Source organism: Heterodontus francisci, chromosome 44 (assembly GCF_036365525.1).
Source record: "Heterodontus francisci isolate sHetFra1 chromosome 44, sHetFra1.hap1, whole genome shotgun sequence".
Classification (NCBI taxonomy): Eukaryota; Metazoa; Chordata; class Chondrichthyes; order Heterodontiformes; family Heterodontidae; genus Heterodontus; species Heterodontus francisci.
This window is the reverse complement of record NC_090414.1, coordinates 13,389,769-13,408,603: the sequence shown is the minus strand read 5'-3', so window position 1 is coordinate 13,408,603 and position 18,835 is coordinate 13,389,769. Positions and strand designations below refer to the sequence as shown.

The following is an 18,835-nucleotide window of genomic DNA, read 5'->3' as shown; positions in this document are numbered from 1 at the left end:
GATAATTGGGGCTCTTTCTGGGGTAGGTGGGACCTCTACAAACAGGATGGTCTTCACCTGAACCAGAGGGGTACCAATATCCTGGGGGGGAAATTTGTTAGTGCTCTTCGGGGGGGTTTAAACTAAATCAGCAGGGGAATGGGAACCTAAATTGTAGTTCCAGTGTACAGGCTGTTGAGAGTAGTGAGGTAGGGGATAAGGTTACAGGGACGCAAGAGGGCACTGGCAAGCAAGAACTTGGTTTAAAGTGTGTCTACTTCAACGCCAGGAGCATCCGGAATAAGGTGGGTGAGCTTGCAGCATGGGTTGGTACCTGGGATCCTGATGTTGTGGCCATTTCAGAGACATGGGTAGAGCAGGGGCAGGAATGGATGTTGCAGGTTCCGGAATTTAGATGTTTCAGTAAGAACAGAGAAGAGGGTAAAAGAGGGGGGGGTGTGGCATTGTTAATCAAGGAAAGTATTACAGCGGCAGAAAGGACGTTTGAGGACTCGTCTACTGAGGTAGTATGGGCCGAGGTTAGAAACAGGAGAGGAGAGGTCACCCTGTTGGGAGTTTTCTATAGACCTCCGAATAGTTCCAGAGATGTAGAGGAAAGGATAGCGAAGATGATTCTCGACAGGAGCGAGAGTAACAGGGTAGTGGTTATGGGGGACTTTAACTTTCCAAATATTGACTGGAAATACTATAGTTCGAGTACTTTAGATGGGTCTGTTTTTGTCCAGTGTGTGCAGGAGGGTTTTCTGACACAGTATGTGGACAGGCCAACCAGGGGCGATGCCACATTGGATTTGGTACTGGGTAATGAACCCGGCCAGGTGTTCGATTTAGATGTAGGTGAGCACTTTGGCGATAGTGATCACAATTCGGTTAGGTTTACCTTAGCGATGGGCAGGGACTGGTATATACCGCAGGGCAAGAATTATAGCTGGGGGAAAGGAAATTATGACGCGATTAGGCAAGATTTAGGATGTGTAGGATGGGGAAGGAAACTGCAGGGGATGGGCACAAACGAAATGTGGAGCTTATTCAAGGAGCAGCTAATGCGTGTCCTTGATAAGTATGTACCTGTCAGGCAGGGAGGAAGTTGTCGAGCGAGGGAGCCATGGTTTACTCAAGAAGTTGAACTGCTTGTCAAGAGGAAGAGGGCGGCTTATGTTAGGATGAGACGTGAAGGCTCAGTTAGGGCGCTTGAGAGTTACAAGCTAGCCAGGAAGGATCTAAAGGGAGGGCTAAGAAGAGCAAGGAGAGGACACGAGAAGTCATTGGCGGATAGGATCAAAGAAAACCCTAAGGCTTTCTATAGGTATATCAGGAATAAAAGAATGATAAGAGTTAGAACAGGGCCAATCAAGGATAGTAGTGGGAAGTTGTGTGCGGAATCAGAGGAGATAGGGGAAGCGTTAAATGAATATTTTTCGTCAGTATTTACAGTGGAGAAAGAAAATGTTGCCGAGGAGATTACTGAGATACAGCCTACTAGGCTAGATGGGATTGAGATTCACAAGGAGGAGGTGTTAGCAATTTTGGAAAGAGTGAAAATAGATAAGTCCCCTGGGCCAGATGGGATTTATCCTAGGATTCTCTGGGAAGCCAGGGAGGAGATTGCAGAGCCGTTGTTGTTGATCTTTATGTCGTCATTGTCGACAGGAGTAGTGCCGGAGGACTGGAGGATAGCAAATGTTGTCCCCTTGTTCAAGAAGGGGAGTAGAGACAGCCCTGGTAATTATAGACCTGTGAGCCTTACTTCGGTTGTGGGTAAAATGTTGGAAAGGGTTATAAGAGATAGGATTTATAATCATCTTGAAAAGAATAAGTTCATTTGCGATAGTCAGCACGGTTTTGTGAAAGGTAGGTCGTGCCTCACAAACCTTATTGAGTTTTTCGAGAAGGTGACGAAACAGGTGGATGAGGGTAAAGCCGTGGATGTGGTGTATATGGATTTCAGTAAGGCGTTTGATAAGGTTCCCCACGGTAGGCTATTGCAGAAAATACGGAAGTAAGGGGTTGAAGGTGATTTAGAGCTTTGGATCAGAAATTGGCTAGCTGAAAGAAGACAGAGGGTGGTGGTTGATGGCAAATGTTCATCCTGGAGTTTAGTTACTAGTGGTGTACCGCAAGGTTCTGTTTTGGGGCCACTGCTGTTTGTCATTTTTATAAATGACCTGGATGAGGGTGTAGAAGGGTGGGTTAGTAAATTTGCGGATGACACGAAGGTCGGTGGAGTTGTGGATAGTGTCGAAGGGTGTTGTAGGGTACAGAGGGACATCGATAGGCTGCAGAGCTGGGCTGAGAGATGGCAAATGGAGTTTAATGCGGAGAAGTGTGAGGTGATTCACTTTGGAAGGAGTAACAGCAATGCAGAGTACTGGGCTAATGGGAAGATTCTTGGTAGTGTAGATGAGCAGAGAGATCTTGGTGTCCAGGTACATAAATCCCTGAAAGTTGCTACCCAGGTTAATAGGGCTGTTAAGAAGGCATATGGTGTGTTAGCTTTTATTAGTAGGGGGAATCGAGTTTCGGAGCCACGAGGTCATGATGCAGCTGTACAAAACTCTGGTGAGGCCGCACCTTGAGTATTGCGTGCAGTTCTGGTCACCGCATTATAGGAAGGATGTGGAAGCTTTGGAAAGGGTGCAGAGGAGATTTACTAGGATGTTGCCTGGTATGGAAGGAAGGTCTTACGAGGAAAGGCTGAGGGACTTGGGGTTGTTTTCGTTAGAGAGAAGGAGGAGGAGAGGTGACTTAATAGAGACATACAAGATAATCAGAGGGTTAGATAGGGTGGATAGTGAGAGTCTTTTTCCTCGGATGATGATGGCAAACACGAGGGGACATAGCTTTAAGTTGAGGGGTGAAAGATATAGGACAGATGTCAGAGGTAGTTTCTTTATGCAGAGAGTAGTAGGGGCGTGGAACGCCCTGCCTGCAACAGTAGTAGACTCGCCAACTTTAAGGGCATTTAAGTGGTCATTGGATAGACATATGGATGAAAATGGAATAGTGTAGGTCAGATGATCGGCGCAACATCGAGGGCCGAAGGGCCTGTACTGCGCTGTCATGTTCTAATTCTAATTCTAAAAAGAACAAAATCCAGGGTTAAATCTCAAACCAGGAAATGAATCCCACCCTGCACAAGCTCTCATTGGACAAATCTCTGACAGGAAGGAATATGAAAAAGGCAAAATGGACAAGCTATTACGAAAGTGCTTCTGTGTTTTATTACATATATTTTTTTGAGGATTCATTTTTGAAAGATTGAAGAAATGTTAAACTTTGGAGTTTTCAAAGGGGGTCATGTAAAGGCCGCTTGACTTTGAAAAGCAGTCCTTTGAAATGTTTTTAAAAGGGACACTGAGAGGTCTTGAGGAAAACAAGCCTTTTTGGGAAACCACCTGACTTGCAGCTCAACAAACTTTGGATACCTGGGAAAAAATATTACAACAAAGTGACAGGCCAAGATTGATGGTCGGTTTCGCTTTTGAATTGTTTGGAGTTGGGGTTGAACTGCATAAAAATGGAGAGAACTTCCAAGGAGAGAAGAGAATTCCCAAGGCCACAACCCAGCTTAGCTTTCCAGCACCTCTCCAAAAGACCCTGAGAAGTCCACTGTGTGTCAACTCATCTCGTCTCCTGTTTTAAGAAAAGCCTGCTAAATTAATTCTCAATGCCGCCTGAAATGAATTGTCGTAAAAGATCCCAGTGATCCGTCTATGTGTCCTGAGGCCAGACTGTATGCCAGTTTTGGAATACAACATATCTTATCTGCGGTTTCTTCAAGATTGAGCAAGTATTCAGCCCAAGCTTTTTTTTAATCTGTAAAAGAGCTCTAAAAACAAAAATCCCTTTATTTTTCTGATTTGTGAGAGTGTGAGGGGCTAAGGTAAAAGGGGAACTTTAACATTTTAATCTGGGTTTATGTTTTACTTCTTTACTGGTTAAGACTTGTTTTATAATAAACGGATAATTTTGTTGTTTATTAAAGAAACGTGGTTGGTGTGTTTTATTCTGGGATAAAAACAGTCGTGGTAGGTGGGAACAAAATTAAATATATGTTGTGACCCGTGGAGAAGTGGAACTAGAATAAACAATGATTCCTCCCGCCTCAGTCATAAGGCGGCAGGGGTCAATTGTATACAATCCAATATTCAAACAATTCAGAAGGTGCCAAGTTCACAGGGTTATGAAGGATAGTGGTGCCTCATTCAAAAGCAAACTATTGCAAATCTGAAATAAAAATGGAAAATGCTGGAAATACTCAGCCGGTCTGGCAGCATCTGTGGAGACAGAAACAGAGTTAACATTTCAAGTCTGTAAACTTTCATCAGAACTGGGAAAAGCTAGAAATGTAACAGGTTTTAAGCAAGTGAAAGCAGGGAGGGTTGAAAAAGAACAAAGGGAAACATCTTTGACAGGATGGAGGACAAGACAGATTAAGAGAGAGTAAAACAGAAACCTGCAAAGTAAAAGGAAACAAAACACAGGCAAAGATTACGGGAAATTGTTAAAGTGCTGAGTCCAGAAGGCTGTAAAGTGCCCAGTCGAAAACTGATGCGTTGTTCCACGAGCTTGCGTTGAGCATCATTGGAACACTGCAGGAGGCCGAGGACAGAGAGGTAAGAGTGGGAATGAGGTGGAGAATTAAAATAACAGGCAACTGGAAGCTTGGATGTCATGCTTGTGGACTGAATGGAGGTGTTCCACAAAGCGATCACCCAGTCTGTGTTTGGTTTCTCCTATTTAGAGGAGACCTCATTGTGAGCAGCTTATACTCAACTGAAAGAAGTAAAAGCAAATCGCTGTTTCATCTGAAAGGAGTGTTTGGGGCTGTGGATAGTGAGAAGGGAGGGAGTAAAAGGGTAAGGATTTCATCTCCTGCACTTGCATGGGACGGTGTCGTGGAAAGGGGAGGGGGTTTGGGGATGACTGAGGAGTGAACCAGAGCATCAAGGAGGGAACAGTCCTTTCGGAATGCTGAAAAGGGAGGCAGGGAGAAAGGAAGATGTGTTTGGTGGTGGCAGAAATGGTGGAGGATGATGCATTAAATGCGGAGGCTGGTGGGAACCCTTTCATTGTTCTGTGAAGGATGGAAAGGGGTGAGAGCAGAAGTATGGGAAATGAAACAAACATGATTGAGGGCCCCATCAACCATGGTGGTGGGGAATCCTTGGCTGAGGAAAAAAGGAAGGCATATTGGAAGTGCATAACAGATGCACCGGAGGTGGAGAAACTGGGAGAAGGGAAGAGTCTTTCCAGGAAGTGGGGCATGAAGAAGTTTAGTCCAAGTAGCTGTAGGAGTCAATGGGCTTGTAAAGAATATTGGTTGATAGCCTATCCGCAGAAATGGAGGTGAAGAAGTCAAGGAAGGAAGAGTTGGACCATGTGAAGGTGAGAAAAGGGTGGAAATTGGAAGCCAAATCGATGAATTTTCCAGTTTAGGGTGAAAGCAGGAAACAGCACCAAAACAGTCATCAATGTGCTAGAAAAAGAGTTGTTGGTTGGGTGGGGTGGAGGGGGGAGCAGGGGGGATAGGGGGAAGTATCAGAGAATTGTCGTTTGGCCTCTGATAGGTAGAGGTCACAGCTACCTTGACTACACTTCCACGCACCCCGTTTCATGAAAGGATTCTATTCCATTCTCCCAGTTTCCCCCTCTCCATCAAATCTGTTAATGGTTCAACCTTTCATACCAGCACTTCTGATATGTCTTCCTTTCTCTTCAACCATTCCGTACCCACCCCGTAGTTGATGGGACCTTTGACAGCGTTCATTCAACTTCATGCACTTGTGCTACCCCTCCCTCCCAGAACCATGATAGGGTTCCCCATATCCTCACCTTCCACCACATCAACCTCCGTATTCAATGGGACCTCCGCCACCATTTCCACCACCTCCAGCGTGATGCCACCACCAAACACATCTTCCCCTCCCCTTTCAGTATTCTGAAGGAACTGTCCCCTCTGCAATACCCTGGTCAACTCCTCAGTCGCCCCCAACAACCCCTCCCCTTCCCACAGCACCTTTCCATGCAACTTGCCCTTTTACCTCCTGCCATCCAGGGTCCCGAATGCTCCTTCCAGGTGACATAGCGACTTATTTGTACTTCTCTCAATTTGGTACTAGCTGCTCACAATGTGGTGTTTTCCAGACCGGGTAACTGCTTTGTGGGACACCTCTGCTCAGTCGGCAAGCATGACTTCCGAGCGGCCAGTGGCCTGTCATTTTAATTCTCCACCTCTCTCCCACTCTGACTTCTCTGTCCTTGGCCTCCTGCAGTGTTCTAATGATGCTCAGTGCAAGCTCGAGGAAGAGTATGTCCTCTTACAACTGGGCACTGTACAGCCTTCTAGACTCAGCACCAAGTTCAACAATTTTAGATCGTCACCTCTGCCAATAGTTTGTTTCCTTTTCTTTGCATGTTTCAGTCTTAATCTTGTTTATCACGTGTTTTTGCTTTTGGCGGCGGCTGGCCATTATTCTGCTGTTCACACCTCCTCTGTGCACATCATTACTTTCTTTACTTGTCCCATTACTCCTCCCTTTGGCTCTGCACCAGCTTTTTTGTCATTTAATGTCTCCTGTCTTCCACCCCACTACAGACCTTCCTTTTTGTTCATTTTCACCCTCCCCATTTCACCTGCTTAAAACTTATGACTAACTTTTCCCAGTATTGACCTGAAACATTAACTCTGTTTCTGCCTCCACAGATGCAGCCTGACCTCCTGAGTTTTTCCAACATTTTCTGATTGTATTTATTATTTGTGTGACCCTGTATTTAAAACAAAATCTAAATTGCCATCCTAACTTTTCATTAAAATTTGTATTTCAAATTTCTGACGGAGTGAGCTTGTCAAAATAAAAAGAGAGGTCGTAGAGAAATTGGATAAGATGAAAATAGGTACTTAAAAGGGCACCCCCTCTGGACAGGATGCACAGAGTCAGAATCATTTATGGCACAGAGAGAGACCATTTGGCCCATTGAATCCATGCAGGCTCTTCACGGAGCTATGCAGTCAATCCCACTCCCCAGCTCGATCCCCGTAGCCCTGCAAGTCTATTTCTCTCAGGTGACCATCCAACATCCTCTTGACATCAATGCAACATGTCAGAAGTGGGATTTGAACCCATGCCTCCAGGAGGAGACTGTGACCTGCACACAGCGCCTTAGAATGCTCGACCATCCTGACAGCACAGTATCCCAGGTTAATGAGGGAAGGAAGGGTGGGGATATCGGAGGTATTGACCACAATCTTCCGATCCTCCACAGACAGGGCAGCATTGCCAGAGGACTGGAGCCTGTACGATAAAAAAGCAGAGAGAGATACTCAGCAACTACAGGCCAGTCAGCCTAATGGTGGTGCTGGGGAAACGTTTAGAGGCAGCAATCTGAGACAAAATTAACTGTCACTTGGAAAAATATGGGTCAATAAACAACACTCATCAAGGATTTAACTAACTTGACTGAGTTTTTTGATGAAGTAATAGAGAGGGTTGAAGAAGGTGAAAAAGAAAGACTTGTGTTTACACAGCACCTCTCAACTTCAGGACACCCCAAGACACTTTACAACCAATGAAGTACTTTTGAAGTGTCGTCACTAATGTAATGTAGGAAATGTGACAGCTCATTCTCCAGTGTAAATGCCAAGAACAGCTGGCGGACTTCAGTTTCCTGGAAACCGAATGAAAAGACTGATACACCCCTTACTTTCCCGCCCCTCTCCTGCTCTGGCAGATGCTAGAACCTACAGTAAAGCACTCACATTTTCTGTGTAGTTTCAGTAAAGGTTTTCAAACTGATATCCCCTGCAAATTAAAAGATATACGGTGGTATGCTATTTGATGATGTTCCACCTTGTGCTGTGCCTGGGCTGAGCATTCTCAGTTTTGTGGAACAAACATGTATTGATGGGTACAGCACTGTTGGTGAGAAAGGCAACAGTGGGAACAACTGGGCTGATGGATTAAGACTATTTCAAAACAAATATTGGCGCAACCTTGGAGAATATTGTCCAAAGTTTGAGTTTTCCTAACTACACCCAACGTCAACTAAACAGTACATTCATTTTTTAATATCTCATCTTGTGTGACTGCAGTTTTTTTTGGCAGGGTGAGTCACGAGGCTATTGGGCAGTTTCCAATAGAACAACCTTCGAACCCATCCATCCAATCCGTCAGTGTCAGTAACAATGTTTTCGATCATGTTCATGACAGATCACAGAATCTTACAGCACAGAAGGGGGCCAGTCGGTTTGTTGTGCCTGTGCCAGCTCTTTGAAAGAGCTGTCCAATTTAGTTCCACTCCTCCGCTTTCTCCTCATAACCCTGCAAATTAGTTCTCTTCCAATATTTGTCCAATTGCTTTTTGAAAGTTCGTTTGGAATCTGATTCTGCCACGATTTCAGGTAGTGCTTTCCCGATCTTAACCCTCTGTGTAAAAAAAATTACTTCTCATTCCCCTTCTTTTCTCAACTATTTTAAATCTACGACCGTTGGTTACTGACCCACTTGCAGAGGAAACAGTTTCTTCCTACTTGCTCTATCAAAACCTCTCACAATCCTATTAGGTCTCCCCCTGACTTAACCTTTCCTGCTCTAAAGAGAACAATCACAACTTCTCCAGTCTCTGCACATAACTGAAGTCCCTCATTCCTGGTATCATCCTGCTGAACCTCCTCTGTATCTCTCCAAGGCTTTGAGATCTCTCCTAAAGTGTGGTGCCCAGAATTGTGCACAATACTCCAGCTGTAGCCTAACCAGTGATCTGTAGCAGCTTAGCATGACTTTCTTGTTTTGTATTCAATGGCCCTATTTGTAAAGCCAAGTATCCCCTACATTTTCTTAACCACCTTAGGGTATTGTTGGAAGTTAAGGAAGTTAAAATGACATCTCCAAAAGGTCTGACCTCAAGGAGATGAGGGACAAATTTAATAATTGGGCTCTGCTACAGAGATCCCAAGGAAGGGTAGGTGACAGATTTGTATGATGAGAGTGGTATGCACAGATACTTTAATCCACCAATATATTAAAAAAATGCACAGAGGGAACTAGAAATTATATCGAATGTACAGCACAGAAACAAGCCATTGGGCCCAACTGATCTATGCTAATGTTTATGCTCCACACGAGCCTCCTCCCACCCCTCTTCATCGAACCCTATCAGCCTATCCTTCCACACCTTTTTCCATCATGTGCTTATCTAACTTAAACCGAGATACATCCATTATTATTATGAAGTTTGCCTCAACCGCTCCATGTGGTAGCCCGTTCCACATTCTAACCACTCTGGAGCCTTAAAGTAAAAACTTTAATGAAAACACTACAAAAGTCAGAAACGGCCCAGAGTAGTTCCAACAGAGACCAAGGAATAAGTTGGTCACAATTGTGTGGGCAAGGAGATCAAAGAAAAATGCACATTCCTCCTCCAAATGTTATACTACACAAGTGATGATGTAGCCCCTTTCAAGTCCCCAGTCACTGACTTTATCGCAATATCAATCATGGCTTTGTGGTTTCTCAGTCTCTTGCACCCGAGTCAGAAGATCATTGGTTCAAGCCCCACTCCAGAGACTAGATCACATAATCGAGGCTGACACTCCAGTACAGTACTAAGGGAGTGCTGCACTGCCGGAGGTGCTTTCATTTGGGTGAGATGTTAAATCGGGGTCCTGTCTGCCGTCTCAGGTTTCCCACATTACCACTGTGACTACACTTCAAAAGAAAGTAGTCAATTGGCTGTAAGGTGCTTTGGGAGGTCCTGAAGCCATGAAAGTCACTATAGAAATGCAAGTCTTACACTTTTTTCAATGATTCTGCGCCAGCTGATGGCAAGGTCATCTCCACGCTCTCGGAGTAAGCAAACACTGCGTGTCAAAAGACAGACAGACTTGCATTTATATAAGCACCTTTCACAATCTCTGGACATCACAGAGTGCTTTGAACAACCAATGGAGTATATCTGAAGTGTAGCCATTGTTGCAATGTGGGAATGGTAGAAAGCAATTTGTGCACAGCATGATCCCACAAACAGCAATGTGATAAATCATCAAATAATCTGTTTTAACAATGTTAGTTGAGAGATAAACATTGGTCAGGATAGCAGGGAAAACTCCCCTGCTCTTCTTCCAATACTGGCCGTGGAAACCTTATATGACCACCTGAGGGGGCCAGCTGGTTCTCGGTTTAATATCTCCTCCCTCTGACAATTCAGCACTCCCTCACTTTAGTGTGGAGACAGTCAGCCTGTCTTTGTGCAAGTCTTTGAATGGGGCTTTGATTCCTGACAAAGTAAGAATGAGTTCAAAATCTCAGTTGGCAACAAAATCATGATTTTTTTTTAAAAATTCTTTCATCGAATGTGGGCGTCACTGGCAAGGCCAGCATTTGTTGCCCATCCCTAATTGCCCTTGACAACCGAGTCGTAGGTCTGTGAACCAGATGGGTTTTTACAACAATCGACAATGGTTTCATGGTCACCATTAGACTAGCTTCTTTTTTGATTCCAGATTTATTAATTGAATTCAAATTTCACCATGTGGTAGGATTCAAACCCACGTCCCCAGAACATTAGCCGAGGCATCCAGATTACTTGTCCAATATGCCACCGCCTCCCCAAACCAAAACTGTTCGCAAATTGCACATCTTGTGATCAGCAAGAAATTCACCTTCCATGTTAAGGAGCGAGTCAGACTGTTCCCGGTTCCCCACTTCCCCACTGTGAGCACCTTTCTCACCTATTCAACATGATCCCCCCCTCACCCCCAACGCACACTGCATCCAGTAGACAAGGGCATAAAAAGTGACTGTTTTTTGGCAATTCTACACAGATCAAAAGGATAAAAAAGACTCGCCTTGCAAGAGAATGACTCACAAGCCACCGGAAAAGGCAAAAACCCTAAACTCGCTGTGCAAAGATTCACAAATGCGAAGCCTGGTTATCACAATGCTGATCAACACCTGAGTAGTTTAGTGAATCCTTCAAAAAGATCCAAACAAGCTTGAAACTGCAGAAGGAGGAACATTCAAACTTACAACGGGAACTTGGAAAATCCCCAATCCTCTTACAAATATCGGCAGGTGTGCCCATTCAGCTCAAACGCAGAAGAAACTCTCCTGGAATGAAGTGAATCAGCACTTGAGCTCAAATTCTGCAGGGCCGCTTGGCTAGCAGGGTGCAGCTAGATAAATTCTCCACCATCTGTCAGAAACTGCCTTAACTCAGAGTCAGGTTTCATCTCTTCAAATGAGAGATAAGGCCAGCAATAAAAACCCCTGCCTTAAATGTGGGCTGTAAAGGGAACGGCACTAAAACGACATTGTTAGAAGATGCCTTTTAAAAGGGGGAACTGAGCACTTTCAGAACATCCCCTACAGAAGGGAACACTAAGATTAGCAACACAGTCATCCAGGAGGAACCTTTTTTATTAGCATACATTGGTATACCACCACTCCACTCTGAACTCACTATTCCATTGCTAGTCAGCCTGCTTGCAGTGTCTGATTGCAGCCAGACAACAAGGCCCTCTTGATATTCCCTCTGTAGGAAGGAATGCTCTGTCAGAGTACCCGATCAAACATCTAGCACCCAGCCAAGTGATGAAAAGCCAAACCAGCCTCCTTCCACCTTGTGCTGCACAGCATCTCACTGTTACTTGTCAGGCAAACCCCCAGCTGCCAAGACAGAGGCACACATTATTTCGCCACATGAACATTAAAACTTAAAAACTGCAAACCCCTGACTGGAAAGACATTTGCATGGTAACAGACAATGTTGAAACAATAGGGATCCAGTCGTTGCTTCCCCAATACACAGAAGTGGTCAGACCAGTTTTAGTCACATGACTAGCTGGCTGTTGAGATTTGAACTTCCAACAGGGGATTTGAACTCAAGAACGCCGTGGGCTCCCAGTTGGAACAGAACCTCTCCACTCCTGTCTGTCTCCTCATCTCTCGGGGAACTGAATCTTGTGAAAACACGTGAACCTCAAAGAGAGAAAAGTCTCCTACTTGAACAAGGTTTAAGAAGAACACTGGGCCCCAACAAACAGCAAGACTACCTACAATCAAGTGAGCTTGAAGCACAGTAATAAAACCCCGTTAGAGACTACCTCAAACCTTTCACCTTATAATTTCTTCTCTTTTCTGGCCCTATTTGCACATGTATATCTCACGTGCATGCTCGCGCGGGCGCGTCGGATATCCGTAGGCATGAACCGTATTAGAGTTTAAGTAATTTTAATAAATGTCACTTTTCTTCTTGAAACCAAAGAAAGCCTGTTTGTGCTCATTTCCTTGCCTTATAATTGGAAAGCGGTGAACAAGGATTCACAAAAGGGGAGCTCAAAACAGTGTGTTTAAAATTAAACCCTGTTAAAGCAAGACCAGGTGAAGATAGCAACAGACCCCCAGACACCTTTCCCACCTGATCGCAACATACTGAACAAGCATATCAGGAGTCAGCACGCATCAGTGCATAGCATTCGCTCCCTCTCTCTCGCCTGAGTCAGAAGGCTGTGGGTTCAAGCCCCACTCCAGTGACTTGAGCCCATAATCCAGCCCGACACTTGCAGTACTGAGGGACTGCTGCACTGCCAGAGATGCTGTCTTTTGGAGCAGACATTAAACCAAGGCCTCGTCTGGACTCTCAGGTGGATCCCAGGGCCACCACTGAAAGAGCAGGGAGTTCTCCCTGGTGCCGAGCCAATAATTACCCCTCAACCAACATCACCAAAGCAGATGACCTGGCCATTATGTTACAGCTGGTCGTGGGAGCTTGATGTGTGCATTTTTGGCCGCCACATCTACTGCAAAACATTTTGGAATGTCCTGAGGCCATGAAAGGTGCTACAGAAATGCAAATCTTTATTTCTTTTTCCCCTTTGAGGACCTGCATGGACACTTTCCCTGGGCCTACCAGAGTGAATGAGGAACAGGATGAGTGCCAACTGCCTCTGGCATAAAACTTAAACTACCAAGAGGTTACACTTTGGAAGGTATAATTGGTTCAGTTCACACTGGTAGTCAGCAGATTCAGCCTTCCACTGCAGATATAATGCACAGTGCACAAGGGAACTGTCTACGGAACTGTCAATGCACCTCAAAGTGATTTGTTGCAGAGGGAGTTCTTTGGAGATCCTTCAGAGAGAATTAACAAGGTGTGGTATAAACTCGAGCCTTTCTTTCCTGCCTAGCCCAGTTAAACAACCAAAATAAAAGCAAAATACTGCAGCAGATGCTGAAAATCTGAAATAAAAACAAGAAATACTGGAAATACTCAACAGGTCTGGCAGCATCTGTGAAGAAGGGTGGGCGGCACAGTCAGTGGCGCAGTGGTTAGCACCGCAGCCTCACAGCTCCAAGAACCCGGGTTCGATTCCGGGTACTGCCTGTGTGGAGTTTGCAAGTTCTCCCTGTGTCTGCGTGGGTTTTCTCCGGGTGCTCCAGTTTCCTTCCACAAGCCAAAAGACTTGCAGGTTGGTAGGTAAATTGGCCATTATAAATTGTCACTAGTGTAGGTAGGTGGTAGGGAAATATAGGGACAGGTGGGGATGTTTGGTAGGAATATGGGATTAGTGTAGGATTAGTATAAATGGGTGGTTGATGTTCGGCACAATCTCGGTGGGCCGAAGGGCCTGTTTCAGTGCTGTATCTCTAATCTAATCTAATCTAATCTAAGAGAGCAGAGTTAACGTTTCAGGTCAGTGACCCTTCATTAGAACGTCCTGCTGAGTATTTCCAGAACTTCTTGTTTTTATTCCAGTTAAACACCTTCCAGTTTGGGGTGAATTCATGTGTGCAGACACCCCCACAAGCACGCAAACTATTGCAGGATGCAAAAGCCAAAGGAAAATCAGATATAGACCACTCCTTACTGTGGCATTTCTTATATTCCAAAAGATTAATGTCTCGTTGCTAAGATTTGAATTTCTAACCCTGCAAGCATGCTGGAATCTATCCACCACCTTTCATCTTGCTGGAGAGAGAGAGAGAGAAAAAGAGAGAGAGAGAGATAGATATCAGAGGGCTTGGCTTGACCATAAAATGCAGCAACAAATAAAACACAGACTGAGCTGTCTGAATCTTCTCCCCTCCCCCAGCAATCTGTATGCAGGTTATCTTCACTTAGGTCTCTGTTCTAGACTAAATAACTGCTCAGTGTCACAGGCCGGGGATGTAATTTTAGCTCCAGTGAGCACTTAATTGCAGTAATGTTCGTTCAGATCTCAAGGACTATAACAAGTGCCTGCTTGTTGTGTCTCATTTAATCCATCACCATGCTAAGAATTTCTGTTCTTCACTCTTCTCAGCCAAAACTGCCTACAGTCTTACACTGGAGGGCAGGATATCCACAAGCTCTCTTTTCGCATGACCCCACTTGACCCCCCTCTCCCTGCCACCTCACCTCAAACACAGAGATCAAGAGCACTCCTGCAGCTGTCTCTGCTTCCCAAGCTTTTTCCTCACTTCAGCCAAGGATCCCATCATTTTGCAGTTTCTCATCTATCTAAATGCCAAAAAATTCAGTGGGGGGGAAATGGGGAGGCTTTTTTTTTTTAAATGCAGCGAGTTTCCTTCTGGAATGCTCGGACTGAAAAAGTGGTGGAAGCAGATTTCAAAAGGGAATTGAATACATGCTTAAAAGAACAAATTGCAGGCCTAAGGGGAAACAGCATCAGGAGGGGGACTATACCATATTTTACAAAATAGATTATAATGAATACAATTAACCAGAAACTGAACTGGAGCAGCCACATAAATACTAGAAGGACAAGAGCTGGGAATTCTGTGGCGAGTAACTCACCTCCTGACTCCCCAAAGCCTGTCCACAAGGCACAAGTCAGGAGTGTGACTTGGCTGGACGGGTGCAGCTCCAACAACACTCAAGAAGCTCCACACTGTCCAGGACAAAGCAGCCCGCTTGATTGGCGGCCCCTCCACTACTGGTGCACCATGACTGCAGTGTGTACCGCCATGCACTGCAATAACTCGCCAAGGCTCCTTATGAACCACCTTCCAAACCCACATCCTTACTGCCTGGAAATAAAAGAGCAGTAGGCACCTCAAAGCTCCCCTCCAAGTCACACATCCCACCATGATTTGAAACAACATTGCTGCTCCTTCATCGTCGCTGGGGAGAAATCCTGGACCTCCCTCCCTAACAGCAGTCTTGATGTACCTACACCCTGCGGACTGCAGCAGCTGAAGGTGGCGGCTCACCACCACCTTCTCAAAGGCAATTAGGGACAGGCAATAAATGCCAGCCAGTCGTCTAATGATACAGTTTACAAGAGGAGGACTGGACCTGTGATACAGATAAAGCAGCGTCTGTTGAAGATTTAGTTTGGCATTGGCTTCTCTAACTTTGCCCTAGTACATAAGGAGTAAAAGCCAGAAAAATGTTCCAACTAATGTTTCAGTCTGTTTGAAAAGCAAGTGCCTGTGGGAGGACCCATCTAAGCCAAGCCATTCAATTCTGATACAAACAAGATTCGCATTCACACAGTGCTTTTAATATAGTAAAAATTTTCCAAAGCGCTTCATTGGAGTGCTATAGAATCAGAGAATGATACAGCACAGGAGACCATTCAGCCCATCATGCCTGTGCTGGCTTCTTGGTAGAGCTATCTAATTAATATCGACACCGAGGCCACATAAGGTGATAACAGGAGAAGAGAATGCACATCCAAAAGTTTGGTCAAAGAGGTAGACTGTAAGGAGAGACCGAAAGGAGGAGGAAGAGGCAGAGGGGTTTTGGGAGGGAATTCCAGAACTTACAGCCAAGACAACTGAAGGCAAGGCCGCCAATGATGGGACAACGGAAATCAGGGATGTTCAATGCGCAAGAGGCCAGAATTGGAGGAGGACAGCGATTTCGGAGGGTTGCAGGGCTGGAGGAGATTACAGAGATAGGGAGGGGGAAGCCCTGATGGGATTTGAAAACACGGTCTCATCCTTGCCAAATCAAGGCACTGTTGGACCGGGGGGCGGCGTAAGTTAGGATGCAGTCAGCAGGCGCCTGGATCAGCTCAAGTCTACAGAGGGTGCAAGGTGGGAGACTGCCAGGAGAGCACTGGAATAGCTGAGTCTAGAGGTAACAAGGGCTTGGATGAGGGCTTCAGCAGTTGATAAACTGAGGCAGGGGCAGAGACAGGTGGCGTTACGGAGATGTAAGTAGGCGATTTGGTGGTAGAGAGGATACGGGGTCAGTAAGTCAGTTCAGGGTCAAACAGGACGCCAACATCCTGTGTCATAATATACTTAGCATCACCTTTTAAATTTAGGGTTGCCAAATCTGGTTGGATGTGTTCTTAGAGGTTTCATCTCATGACCTGCAGCCTCCAACCATCCCACCCAGTTAAACATACTTTTTTTCCATCCTTCTCCAAAACTTTCATATTTAATTAAGCTAGAATATTAATTTCACACAATTAACACATCTATGATTTTTCTGCCAACAGTATCCTGGAAACTAATCTTCAATTCCTGGAGACTCCAGGGCAATCCTGGAGTATTGGCAACTCGATTGGCAATAGGAGCCTGGATGAGGGGTCCATAGAATGCTTTCAGGATAGTTTCTTAGAACAGCACATTATGGAACCAACCAGAGAGCAGGTTATATCAGACTTGGTATTGTGTAATGTGACAGGATTAATTAACGACTTCAGACTAAAGGCACCTCTAGGTAGCAGCGATCACAATATGATTGAATTTTATATCCAGTTTGAAAGAGAAGAATGGGTCTACGACAAGTATTTTAAACTTAAATAAGAGCAACTATGTGGGCGTGAAAGCTGAGCAAGCGGAAGTGAACTGGGTTACTAGGCTAGGAGACAGGTCAATAGAGAAGCAGTGGTAGACATTTAAGGGGATATTTCAGAACACTCAGAATAAGTATATTCCTACGGTAAAGAAAAATTCTAAGGGGAGGATCCGCCATCTTAACTAAAGAAGTTAAGGAAAGCATAAAACTTAAGGAAAATGCATATAATTGCGCAAAGATGAGTGGCAGGTCTGATGATTGGTCAGAATATAAAGAACAGCAGAGAATGACTAAAAGGTTAATCAGGAGAAAGAAATTAAAGAGGAAGCTAACTAGAAATGTAAAAACAGATAGCAAGAGTTTCTGCAGGTATTTAAAAAGGAAAAGACTAAGTAAAGTGAGCGTTGGTCCTCTAGAGAGTGAGAATGGGGAGTTAACAGTTGATAATAAGGAAATGGCCGAAGAAATGAACAAATATTTTGCTTCTGTCTTCACTATAGAGGATACAAAAAACATTCCAGAAATAGCTGTAAATCAGGAGGTGGAAGGAAGAGAGGAACTTGGTGAAATTATAATCACCAGGGAAGCGGTACTGAGCAAACTGATGGAGCTGCAGGCTGGGTCATGATGGGCTTCATCCTAGGGTCTTAAAAGAGGTGACTAATGAGGTAGTAGATGCATTGGTGTAAATTTTTCAAAATTCGCTAAATTCTGGAAAGGTTCCATCAGACTGGAAAGTAGCAAATATAACCCCTCTGTTCAAGAAGGGAGTGGGGGGGCGGAGGCAGAAAACAGGTAACTATAGGCCAGTTAGTTTGGCGTTTGTCAAGGGGAAGGTGTTAGAATCGATCATTAAGGAGGCTACAGCTGGGCACTGGGAAAAACTCAAGTTAATCGGGAATTGTCAGAATTGTTTTGTGACAGGGAAATCATGTTTAACCAATTTATTGGAGTTCTTTGAAGGAGTAACATGCGCTGTGGATAAAGGGGAGCCCATTAACGTACTGTACTTGGATTTCCAGAAGGCATTTGACAAGGTGCTGCATAAAAGGTTATTACGCAAAGTAGGATCTCATGGTGTAGGGGGTAATATATTAGCATGGATAGAAGACTGGCTGGCTGGCAGAAAACAGAGAGTATGCATAAATGGGTCCTTTTCTGAATGGCAGGATGTGACGTGTGGAGTCCCGCAGGGGTCTGTGCTGGGGTCTCAACTTTTTACAATTTATATCAATGACTTAGATGAGGGGAGCGATGGCATGGTAGCTAAATTTTCAACTGACACAAAGATAGGTAGGAAAGTATGTTGTGAAGAGGACATAAGGAGGTTGCAGACCACAGACCAATATAGATAGGTTGAGTGAGTGGGCCAAAATCAGGGAGATGGCGTATAATGTTGGAAAATGTGAAGTGGCAGGAAGAATAAAAAAGCAGAGTATTACTTAAACGGAGAACGACTGCAGAATTCCGAGGTGCAGAGGGATCTAAGTGTTCTACTGCATGAGTCACAAAAAGTTGGTATGTAAATACAGCAAGTAATAAAGAAGGCAAATGGTATGCTATCCTTTATTAGGAGAGGAATTGAAAATAAAAGTAAGGATGTGATGCTTCAGTTATACAGGGCATTGGTGAGACCACATCTCGAATACTGTGTGCAGTTTTGGTCTCTTTAGTTAAGGAAGGATGTAGACGCGTTGGAGGTGGTTCAGAGGAAGTCGACTAGATTGATACCAGGAATGAGCAGGTTGCCTTATGAGGAAAGGTTGGACAGACTGGGCTTGTTTTCACTGGAGCGAGGGAAGACTTGATTGAAGAATAAGATCCTGAACAATCTTGACAGGGTGGATGTGGAGAGGATGTTTCCTCTTGTGGGTGAGTTCAGAACTAGGGGGCACGGTTTTAAAATTAGGGGTTGTCCTTTTCGGACAGAGATGAGGAGAAATTTTTTCTCTGAGGGTTGTGCAACTTTGGAACTTTCTGCCTCAGAAGGTGGTGGAGGCAGAGTACTGAATATTTTTAAGGCGAGGGTAGATAGATTCTTGTTAGGCAAGGGAATCAAAGGTTATCGTGGGTAGATGGG

The 18,835-nt window shown here is 44.7% G+C and overlaps 2 protein-coding genes across 4 annotated transcripts in view; one reads left to right on the top strand and one right to left on the bottom strand.

Annotated features, from left to right (window-relative positions):
* Positions 1 to 18,835, bottom strand: part of LOC137355917 (pyruvate carboxylase, mitochondrial-like) — a 1,077,083-nt gene that overhangs the window by 1,026,527 nt on the left and 31,721 nt on the right. The window lies entirely within an intron of this gene.
* LOC137355918 (pyruvate carboxylase, mitochondrial-like) overlaps positions 1 to 18,835 on the top strand; it is a 46,134-nt gene that overhangs the window by 1,122 nt on the left and 26,177 nt on the right. The gene's annotated exons all lie outside the window — the stretch shown is intronic.